Raw genomic sequence first — 12,249 nt, 5'->3', positions numbered from 1 at the left:
GACCCACGTAGCATGTACTGGTTTAAACAAGCCTACTTATTCCCGCCAGCGCCTGCAGAATGTGTCTCAGTCCCACACAGCAAAGAACGTCCTCAAGCCAGATCACCTTCTTCCGTCGACTTAATTTCAAGCAGCTGGTGCCATTCAGCATTTTGTTAAGGACGTCTCCGGCCCTGGCAGACAGTCTCAAGACGCCACCGGCCTTATTAGATGAGCCTGTGTATTACTGGACACGTCCTGTGAGCGGCGAGTCACAGCAGCCCGAAAATAATGCCTCGGTCGAGTGAAGAAACTGAACAGAGCGCTCCTTGCCTTATTAGACCCGGCATTCGATCACAGTTGTCACATTGCAAGTTGGGTCTTCCGAGATGTCAGTCGGCATGCGTGGCAAATGTTATAGCGAGGCCAATGCAACACTTTCATGTTGGTGGGTCGGAAGTCAAATGTGATTGCGTGCATTTGTCTACCTTTCCGAAGTTTCCGCTTCTTTTTAAACCATTAGAGGGAGTATGCCACCTTTTGTACTTTTACTCATTGCTAGATCAGACGCTTACGATGTGGCCGGTAATACCAGTTTTCTCTAAATCCTTTTGAAAAAAGTCGGAATTTTGGTTCGAAGGAGCTGCCCCTGCGGAGAAATCTCCGGACTCTGTGGCCGACATAATGTAAGTAGCACATTGTATTTGCGGTTCTTTTTCCAACGTGTGTGTTCTGTGATGCTTCTGGCCAAGACAAGGGTTACGGCGTGAACCCCTACCGACAGGAGTGCTGTGATATGAGCTGCACGCGACATCACTTCTACTACAAAAACATATACAGACTACTGAGGGGCGAGGACCGCAAAGACTTATGCACGACATGATGCCTACTCGCAGAGGTCAACAAAAGCCTGCCCGTTTCCCACAAAATATAAATGTCCTGAATTTTCTCCTTAACACGATATAACTTAACATAAAGACAGATCGTAAACGTGCAGCTTGCTGATTTTTGTATTCAAGTGCATTGTACATACTGCAGCCTTTTGGGAATTAAACTACAGGCCAATGAGCTTATGGCAATGCCTACCAAAAAGGGAACGGTTTCAAGAATTTCCTTTCATCTACGACACTGAAAAAGTGAGTGTGCCAGACTCGCTTACTACACCCTTTACCTAATATACACAATACTCCAATTCTAAATTGATGTCGTATGTTCTAGGCATCCATATTGTACAAAAAGTCACCAAATGACGCATTTCTGGTGTGAATCAAGACATTAAGCAACAACACACATAATGTGGCTTGCTTCTCATGGGAGACAAACATAAGCAGCCTAGTGGAAAATACTTAATGAAGCAATCAACCAGCCTTAAAGCCATAATAAGTATGTTAGTAAGATGCTAAGTCTGAAAGCATCGTATATCGCCCAAGTTATGGTTCCGTTTTACTTAGCTTGCTTCAACATATTATATTTTACCAAGCCTAGACCACTTGATACACAATCAGAAAATTCCCTAAGGCTGGTGGATAAAAGCACACCATTTCTTCGTTAACTTATCAGATAATTTTCAAATTTGGACGCTTGACAATGTCAAGCATTATTAGAAAGCAGTGTGTTTCTAAGTTTCTACAGCTCTACTCTACTCTACAGAAACAGCTCTAGGTTTCTGATAGCAGCCTTGCCTTATTGGTAAAACATGGCAAAGATTCCAATGGAATGTATCAGCCAGCCTGAATTTTGCTAAAGAACGGTACTCTCTTGCTTCATTTGTGGCACTGTCTGTCAGGCAAGTGGTCTAAAATTGGAGAAAATTTCGAAGGATGATGTACCCATAATGAGGGCTTGTGTCGGAATTCAAATTTGCGTATCGCAGTGAACTGAACATTTTCAGACGATGTCCAGTTCACTGTCATTCGAACAAAACTGCGCCGCATACACACACTGCACATGAAGAAGGAAAATTCACAATCTAGACATGTTCAGCCCTATGCCCCCTTCACAGCCATACGCACTACACATATTGTTGGTGGACATACGCCTATGCCCAATTGGTTATGCGTTATCCACACGCCTTCACCAAAGTATGTAGCCAGCCTCTATTCACACTTTTCACACCATTTACCCCCTACTGTTACATTCAACTTGACCTGCTCGCATCAGTTCCTCACATTCCCTCTAGCTAACACAGCCCGGCGCACCAACCCACATGATAAGCAATGCTCAGTGGCGTAATGGCGCATGTCGGAGCTTTTCTGGACACTGCAGTCCCAGTCTGGCTATTGAGGTCTGCAGGCTGGAGGTTGGTATGGAGGTCTACTGAGGCTGCTCGAGGGCCCCCGTTTGGTCACCGGGGCCAGTCAGATGCGCAAAAAAAAAACGTCTGAAGCTTTCTATCCGCTCCGTGTCCCTTCCGGTCACTCATGGACCCGCCTGGTTACCTTAGTGCCCAGGAGATCCCAAGAGCTCATCCTGAGTCCTAATGGCCCCCAAATGTATGGATGACCCCCCAAGACCGTCGATAACTGAGCTGGTTCGAACGTCTGCCTTGTAACCCGTCCATCCGTGGTGGGGTGGGTCCGAGTCGCTGCTGTAAGCGCTTGGTGTTTGCCCTTGACCGAAATGACCTACGGCAAATGGCAACAGCGGCACTGAATTCAAGTCAAGTGCCATCTAATGGGCCGCTCAAATTATTGTAGCATGTTAAAGTTTCGCTACCAATTTCCGCCACGGAAGTGGAATTTCACGATGGGATGATGTAGGCCAACGCTCACACAAGCAGTGCTTAGCGTTGGTCCTAATCCAGAGTCGCAGCTTCGCAAAATGAGATGCGGAGGTGGGGGGGGGGGGGGGGGGGCTGTGTCATTAATTCACTACAACCAGACACGTGTCTGGTTCTCGATTTTAGTTCCTGATTCTCACTGGCTCATTTAGAAAACCTTGGACCTTGGTTTTCACCGGTTCTTTCGACAAACAAATCCTGGATACTGGTCCCAATTGTTCTCTAACAGACCATGGGCATGGTTCCTGGTTCTCACTGGTTCCGTGGAGAACATCGGATATTGGATACTGATTGTCATACATTTTCTTTTTTTACAAGCAAAAGAACTTGACCCCTGGTTCTCAGCCACGAAGCCACCAAGTCATAGAGAATAACTCATTTATCTTAGTTCTCACAATAACAAGTCGCGCAACACAGGCGAGTCAACCAATCAACAGGTCCTGGCACTACCACTACAACTAGCAGGTGTAAAGAGTGACGGCCGCTGGTGAGAGGTAGCGCGAGGTTCGGTCGGCGCGTCTGGCTGCACAGACGTCGACCGCCTCGGACGCCGGGCCCGCTCGATTGTGTCTAGTCGAGTGAGCCGGCATCGGAGCCGAGGCGCGATGGCGAACCACTTGTTCGGCGGCCGACCACTCGGCTGGTGGCAGGCATCGCGCCTGTGAAGGGCAGACGCCAGCACTGAAGGAGCCGTCGGAACCAGAACTCCTCGCAAGATTGGGATGGATGGCTTCTGGCCTGAGAAGGGATAAGTCTCGGGTAAGGGTGAATCCGCACTGAGTATGGATGGTTTACGTATTTAAAAGAAGTAGGCTGCGAGTGAATTCGAGGGTCAACTGGCTCTGTACCAAACCGAGCATGAGTAGCATGAAAAGTTGGCAATAGTGGAGCGACCAATGAGGCTTGTGAAGATATCACATTTGAACAAGGTTTCAAAATTATGTTCAAAGACCTACAAATTTGTGCTGGGCATTGTAATCAAAATTGACCCATCTGCTTTTGAACCTGCAATCTGACTGATTTTTGAATTACTTAAAGCGCCTTTTCCACATATGTACGTGGTTTGAAACTGAGATAGACGCAAAATACAGGGTACAGGGCTGGCAATGGCCCCGGATGGTGAGAGACCGCTAAAAACGATATTATCGGATATTGTCAGAACGGCTGGCTGTATGTCACATTTAGGACGTCCTCCGTAGGGCCATGACCTTAAATGTCAGTCGGAAGGCATCTTACACCGATATGACCCCAATGCGAGCACATATTACGACTGGAGACCACCAACAGCAAAAAGCTGGCTCCGTGCCGGTCCGAGCTCGGGTGGCTCATTTCTCAAGCAGGGGCGTGGGCGGGGCCCGCAACTGGCATTGGACGGGGCACCCTCTGTAACAATGTTAAGTGAACTTGTGTAGGTTAACGGTCCGCAGTGCTTAGCAGGTGGTCCTCTCTCGGTAAGAAATCCCGAGTCATTCAGGGGAACCTTTCTTAAACAGGGACAGAAAATGGACCCCGGGTGCCAGAGGTCCCCTTGGGTTGATCAGGGCCATCTGCCAATGAAAGCCCCCTGTTAAGCACCACGGACCGTTAACTTATACAAGGCTCCCATTGTTACAGGGTGCCCCGACCAATCCAATCGCGGACCCCGGTCACGCCCCTGCTTGGGAAATGGGCCACCAGGGCTAAGACCAACACGGAACCAGATGTTTGCTGTTGGTGATAGCCGTTCGGGCCCCTCAGGCCCTTCAGCCTTCCAATCGGGCCCTCGATCTTTTGTCCCGAGGGGCCCTTTGGAGCCCCCGAACACAGCCCCCGACCGATTCAGGGCAAATTGCCTACGCAGGGCCCTATGTTAGTTATTGTGTCACTGTGTGCTCCTCACTGTTTCAGGGACCCGATCAATGAAAACTGCGGACCTTGTTCCGGCTTGAGAAATGCGCCACCAGGGCTCAGACCGACACAGAGCCAACTGTAGGACGTTGGCGGTCTCTGCCCGTGGGGCCCCCATTTTCCAGGGTTTTATAAATCGATCTGAAAGGGAGGCCGTCTGACTGACATTTGAGGTTTTAGCCATACGAGCCGGTACCCTTAACATGACCAGCCATCCTTTGGGCCTTCCAATCAAGCCCTTGGGCCCCCTCGGACACAACCCTTGACTGACTGGGAGTTTCTGGCCCGTACAGAACCCCTGCTAGGCATTCTGGGTTCCTGGCCGACACATTGGCCCGTTAAAGACTTAATGGGAGTGGCCCGCGCCCGGGGCATAGTTAAAAAAAAAACATACTCTAGCAAAACCCCAGAACTAGCTAAGTTTAACAACAACACTGGGTAGCGCCACTGTAACGCCACTTGCCGAGCTCTGTCGAAAGTCTGCTAGTGAGAGCACACCGCGACTTCCTCGAACAGCAGCGCCTTGGATCTGACAGACGCGACTTCTGGAAGCGGCTCAAGCGCCTGTACAAGACGCCAGCTGCTTCGGCGCCTGCTCCGCCCCGCAAATATGCCGCCGATCTTCGCAACAGATCCCACTCTTTCAACAGCTTCGCTTCATTCGTTTCCAGCATCGCAGCCGAGCTGAGGGATGACGTAACGGCGGGACATTCCAACATCGGGCCTCCAGCCGTCGTAGCGGCCGCGTTCAAGCCGCATCCGACCACACGACCGGAGCTGGGCCGCATCATCAGAGCTGTGAACGCGTCGGGTGTGCTCGGCATCGACGATGTCCATCTGAATGTGGTGAGACGCTGTTTGGCGGTTCTTGCACCCGACGTGCTGCGACTCGATGGCACATCCATTCCGACATGTGTGTACCCAGAATCGTGGAAGGTGGTTGCTGTTTTGCCGATTTTCAAATCTGTTAAGGCGGACATTCCGTCTAATTTCCATCCCATTTCCTTGCTTTCCACTTATCGAAAGTAATTGAAAAAGCACAGTTATGACCAATCGTCTTGGTAGCCCACTGAAAACGATATCCTGCTCGGCCAACAGCATGCCTACCGCTGGTGCCATTCCGCGGAGGACGCGGTGCTCAGCGCTGTCGACTGAGCACCGCGCAGTTTAGACAGTGGTGAGGAATCATCGATCGCAACAGCTGACATAAGCAAAGCCTACGACAGCGACGACCACGGCGTCCTCAACAAGCTGGGACAGTATGGAATCGACCCATCGGTGTTCAAGAGATACGTCACCGGTCAGAGTCAGGTGGTCAGAGATGGCGGTGCGACCCCCCCTGCCCGTCATACATGGCGTACCACAGGGATCGATAGCCTACCCTATCCTGTTCAGTCTTTTGAGCAACGATTTGCCGTGTCACCTGGGGTATGCCACGCTAAATCGTCAAGTACCTTAAGCCCTTATGCCTCCGATTTTGAAGAAATTGGGGGATAGAGACTGTCATCAGTGCTGAAGTCGTTGGCGACATCTTAAACTTCCCATTTGCACCGTTTCGGAGTTATACCGTTCGGCAATTTCGGGTTGCGTGGTTGCAATTACTGTCGGTGGCAATCGGTTTCGTATGACTGAAAGATAATTTGGCAATCCTATCTGTTAAAATGATCAGAAAACTGCTCTGATCATTTATGTTCCATTGCTAAAATCGTCATAGCAAAATCAATAACAACCAAGGCATTATGAGCCTTTGCAAGGCACAGAGAACAATTTCCTGACGTGATATTCATATTTTTATCGCCAGCATGTAGAAGCGTAGTTTATTCCCAAGGGTTGTAAAATAGAAAAGAATGGTGATCTGCTCAGAAAGACGTGGTTCATACGCCGACGAATCATGTGCAGCGCACGGCGGCTGAGCGTACGGCGCGCCGCCGCGACCGTCTGCCCCCCCCCCCCCCATTGTGTGCTGCCGGGGCCGGGGGAGCACGGGAGGGGGAGGTGAGTGTCAACAGTGAAGATAGCGTGGCCTCTGGCTCATGTAGGGCGACTCGGTCAGACAAAGGCCCAGTGATGCAGTCTTAGGCCAGCGCCGGTGTGCGGGTGGAGCGCGTGAGTGTATTCATTGTGTTGCAACAATGAGACGCTCAAACAATCCCGTTGTGCCGATTCATCTAAGAAACATGAAACGAGCGCACGGAAAGGTTTAAAGAGAGAGCATGCCACCTTTTTAAAGCCAGTTAGTGAGATCGGACACGCCCGGTTTGATCGGAAATGCCGGTTTTTCGAAATCCTGAATGGCTTAGAATTTCGTTCGAAGTAGCCATTCCTGGGGGACGAATCTCAATGGACTCTGCTCGCCACTATACAACGTCTTTCATTTATTTCACTGTTTCCGACGGGTGTGATCTGGGACGTTTACAGCACACTCATTGTCAGAAGGTTTGCGTAATAAATGCTACGAAAGCTTGAAACACAGAAGAAAACGTACACGATGACGATGCTATTGCTAACGATGCTATCATCCCACGAACACTGCGTCCTGATGGGTAGTAGCGGCACTCACGCGGTTTGCGTGTGCTCTTATCACCAAAACGCGAAGCAGCAGCGGCACTCACGCGGTTTGCGTGTGCTCTTATCACCAAAATGCGAAGCAGCAGCGGCACTCACGCGGTTTGCGTGTGCTCTTATCACCAGAACGCGAAGCTGATGATTGGATCTCTTAACTTGCAAGATGTCACTTAAAAGGACCCACTGAGTCACGCCATGTGGGATCTTCATAAGAGATCCTGCGTGGTGTGGAAGCGTGAGAATTGTCCACGCTTATGATAGCGTGCGATTGTCTATTGATAAACGCTATCAATGCGCAAGCAGAGAACATTTTTGAATCATTCATTGAAATCAGATATAGCCAGTAGGTGAGCACTGAACGCTATACTTTTTAGCCAGCCTTGTTCCCCCAATGGATGAGTTTTTGACCAAATTGTCGAAAGCCGTAACATCATCTAGCGGCCCAGCACCAGGATGAGTTTTTCGGTCACCTTTAAAACGACTGCCAGAAAACGGAGCTTTGGTAATCCCAGACTTTTTAGAAATCTACACCTTCGTCGTTCAAGATGAAGCTCCGCATTTTCACTGGGATGTTCCGCAATGCACGCTGCATCCTTTCGGGTCACATTGACAAGAACCTGCACGAACTGCACATAAAAGCTATTGCACGTTGCCAAACCCGCTGAAACGTAACACTTTTGCGGTCAATCATTTCTACAGTGTCTTTTGCTTAAGGTGAAAAGCGCCATTTCGAGTATGGGAAAGTGTGTTTCTTCTCAACGGCATCAGCTGCGCAGTACACGGACAGGTTCAATTATTTGAACATTTAGTTTCATGAGGAGTACTTTGCCATGAAATGCAACTGGCACTATGTTGCCATGTCCCAAGGAAAAAACTCTTGCAACGGAGTGTGAAGACCATGAAAGTGTTGCCGCCAGTGCCAGGCCGTGGTGCCCCCATTCCGACTACATTCCCTCTGGTGAGAAGTTGCGCAAGTTCTTGAAGAGCAAGGCAAATATGCAGACGGTATGTTTCTTCGTGCCAAGGAAATACTGCGGACAAAAGATAAGCTTAGCATCAGCCTGGCTACGGTCAAGACTGTCAAAGGGACATGAAAGGTTCACAGAGCAATGCCAGTGAGTGTTCAGTCCGCTGCAGTGTGTGTAGCACAATGTCAAAATTCTCATTGAAGAACAACAGCCAGGTTCCTATATGGTGCTTGCTGTCCTTTAGTAGATGCATCATGCAACCACACCACATAAAACCACATGATAGGTTTGAAATAATCAACATTCCTCTCTTACCACTATTCACGTTCCACCTTGCAACCATCGCCTCGCCGCTTATGTTATGCCACGTGAAAGCTATGTGAGAGCAAAGACGGCAGTAATATTTTGTGAACGAAAATTTGCCCCTTCAGTGATATCACTGGCATTTAGAGACATCATCCAAACGGTGGCCTTTTACCGCATGCTGCAGCAAAAGACTTGTATTAAAACAAACAAGAGGTGTTCAAAAATTCCAGGACCCTTTCTACAGGTTTCCAAGCCTAAATATTGCAACTTCCCATCTTCATGGAATGCATCATTGACGTCATATGTCAACATGTTTTTCCACACAGAACTGCATGTGGATACCATATTGGAAAAGAATAAAAAATGCAGACAGAACAAAAGCCTTCGTGCCAAAAATGTTGAAAAAGAGTACTAGGAATCATATTGGGGATCACCGTATTGTGCAAGCGCCCTGTAGTGATCATCGCAAACTGCATCTTCCGCAGACATAGCTAAACAGACTCTATGCCACCATATATATATATATATATATATATATATATATATGTATATATATATATATATATATATATATATATATATATATATATATATTATATATATATTGGAGTATTTGGGCAGAATTCTTTTTTTGATACATGTTTTTTTATTGAAAATGACTGCTGACTCAGCATTGACGAGCTTTTTGATGCATCGTTCTAGTTTCCGGGCCTTTGGCTTGGCGTCATCGCTTAGATTAAAGGTGGTTCGCACAAAATTACTCATATGTTCATCACTCCTTCCATTCTAACGTTTCGAGATTCTATCTCATCGTCGGAGAAGACTAAATTGCACAAGAAATAAGTTTTGAGTTTTATAGGGTGAAAAATTGTGCACTACTGTTGGAAAGCATCTTTTGGTACGGAGAACATAGATTAAGCATAACTAATTGAAGTAAGACGGAATCCTATTTTCATTTTCATACATGTAGAAAACACTCATAATGGGAACATCACAAAGACACAATGGGGACAGTATTATCACAATCACATCAGAAGTGCTCACCGCCCACCACCTAGTAAATCAAGAGTTCTGCAAGAATTTATCTATCTGTTTAAGGCCGGAGAGAGTTCGTTAATGAATATGCTTTCCCAAATTGACAGTGAGTGTCCTCGACTCTACAAAATTAGCGTCATAAGGTCCTTCATTAGACGAGCATTTGAGCACCGCGCTGATTGGACAGGACTACATTCAGAATTGATACGAACAGACAGATCTTGGTGAACAACGGTTTTTCAAATTCTGACGTTGAAAACGAGACACAACGACATATGACAAGACACTTTGACGGGAAACCAAGGCAAGACATCCAACCGACCGTCAAACTGTATTACCAAAATCAAATAACATCTGCCTACAAACAAGACGAAAAAGCTCTACGGGAAATTATCCCTCGACATGTTAAAGGCAAAAACGACAACAAAATGGACATTGTCATTTATTATTGTAACAAGAAAATATCGAACTTTCATATGAGAAACAGCCCAGACAAACCCGACAACCCAGAATGCACCAATGTAGTGCATGAATTCCAATGCAACATCGAAGGTTGCAAACTTCGTCCCATACACTACATTGGTGTGACCACAACGACACTCTCACGACACCTGACAGTGCACTTACGAGACGGGGCACTTCTGGACCACATGCGACAGGAACACGACATGACATTGACACGACAACAACCGACAGACAGCGCTAACATTTTACGGACGTGCAGTGACAGAAGACTCCTTCAAATTTGGGAAAGCATATTCATTAACGAGCTCTCCGGCCTTAAACAGACAGACAAATTCTTGCAGAACTCTTGAATTACTAGGTGGTGGGCGGTGAGCACTTCTGATGTGATGGTGACAATGCTGTTCCCATTGTGCCTTTGTGATGTTCCCATTATGAGTGTGTCTTACATGTATGAAAATGAAAATAGGATTCCGTCTTACTTCAATTAGTTATGCTTCATCTATGTTCTCCGTACCTAAAGATGTTTTCCAACAGTAGTGCACAATTTTTCATCCTTTAAAACTCAAAACTTATTCTTGTGCAATTTAGTCTTCTCCGACGATGAGATGGAATCTCGTTAGAATGGAAGGAGTGATGAATATATGAGTAATTTTGTGCGAACCACCTTTAATCTAAGCAATGACGCCAAGCCAAAGGCCCGGAAACTAGAACGATGCATCAAAAAGCTCGTCAATGCTGAGTCAGCAGTTATTTGTAATCAAACATATATATATATATATATATATACATATATATATACATATATATATATATATATATATATATATAGATATATATATATATATAAATATACATGCTGATTGATTGCAATTTATGAGGCATTGTTTTGTCTAAACCAAAAAACCTGAGTGCGCCACACCGTCACAGCAACAGGCCAAGTGGAGTGCGTAGATATTTATATTAAGGACCCACCTAACTGCTACTCGACGAAATCAGGCTACAGCTTTCAACATCTGAGTTTGTTATTCGTGAGTTTTTTCGCGAGATGTATGCTTAAAGCCATGCATTTTGTGCAATTTGATTTACTGATGTGTCATGTCTGTAACGGTTTTTCCGTCAATGCCGCCCTTACTGCGAAAATAAAGACCTTGTTGTTTTGCGACTGCGTTATTTTTGGCAGTGCACTTTGAATTCCGAATAATTTCTAAACGTAAGAAATACAAAATATTTTGGATGCAACAAGTTTTGAGCCGCAAAAGCCCTTTGAGGCTAGCCTTTAACCCAGCTAAAAGCTCGAGGGTACTTGCGGTTCAGAAATTGGCAGATTGCCGAGCTGAAAGGTTGCGTCTCTAGTCTACACGTACCGCCATGCTCAGCGGGATAGAGTAAGTCTTAAAATCGAGTCATGCGGTAATGCTTGGCAAAACAAAGCCTGGCTTTTGTTGGTTTTATGATTTCAAGACTAAAGGTTCGTTCCGATCATTGACAACGCTGATATGCTTCGATGTTATTTCGTATGAATTACACACATTTTACCGCACAGCCTAAGCGGGCTCAAAGGCGGCTGATGTCGATCTGGTGCAGTGCCTCCCGTACTCACGCGTGGAACAAGTTGCAAAGCTTAAGAACTCGATAAATATGTAAAGAGACAGAACAGCTCGGGCGTCTTGGTCGGCGAGACGGCCACTGAGCTCGAGCGGCTTCAGCAGTCAGCAGGTTTGTCGCTTCAGCAGTCCTGCCCGGGAAAACTAGGCAGAGCCGCGCCCTTGCTGTGAAGGTAAGCAAAAAGCCCCCGGAAAAGAAAACTTCTTACGATTGCAGAAATTGGTGCTCTAATAGCTGTGCCAGCTTGTGGAAGCGGATGAGAGTCGCGTGGATCGGAGCTGACATGGGCGATTGCTCAGCCGTGTGGCAACGACAGCTTAAGGGAGTTTGGTTGGGAAAAACTTCCATAAAATCTAGATTTCATGACGTAGCTTCTACACGCCGATTTCTTCGAATACAATCCTAAAGTCGGCTTCCTACCAAGTGGCACAGTTGCCACAATTTTATCTAATTGTATTTAGTTATTTTTCTGCTCTTAATAGTCCCGCGGCGCGGCACATCTTGCACTGATCTCATGAAAAATATTGGGTTCGGCCCCCCCCCCCAGCGTATTATTGTATTGCCACACCTAAATAATAGACTTTGGCGTTCATGGCACCTACACAGTCAGCATGACGGGCGGCCCTCGAATTTATACAAGACTGGATGAAACTTGTAAAC

The sequence above is a fragment of the Pollicipes pollicipes genome, unplaced genomic scaffold (assembly GCF_011947565.3).
Source record: "Pollicipes pollicipes isolate AB1234 unplaced genomic scaffold, Ppol_2.1 Scaffold_2555;HRSCAF=2994_pilon_pilon_pilon, whole genome shotgun sequence".
Taxonomy (NCBI): domain Eukaryota; kingdom Metazoa; phylum Arthropoda; class Thecostraca; order Pollicipedomorpha; family Pollicipedidae; genus Pollicipes; species Pollicipes pollicipes.
This window is presented reverse-complemented; position numbering follows the sequence as displayed.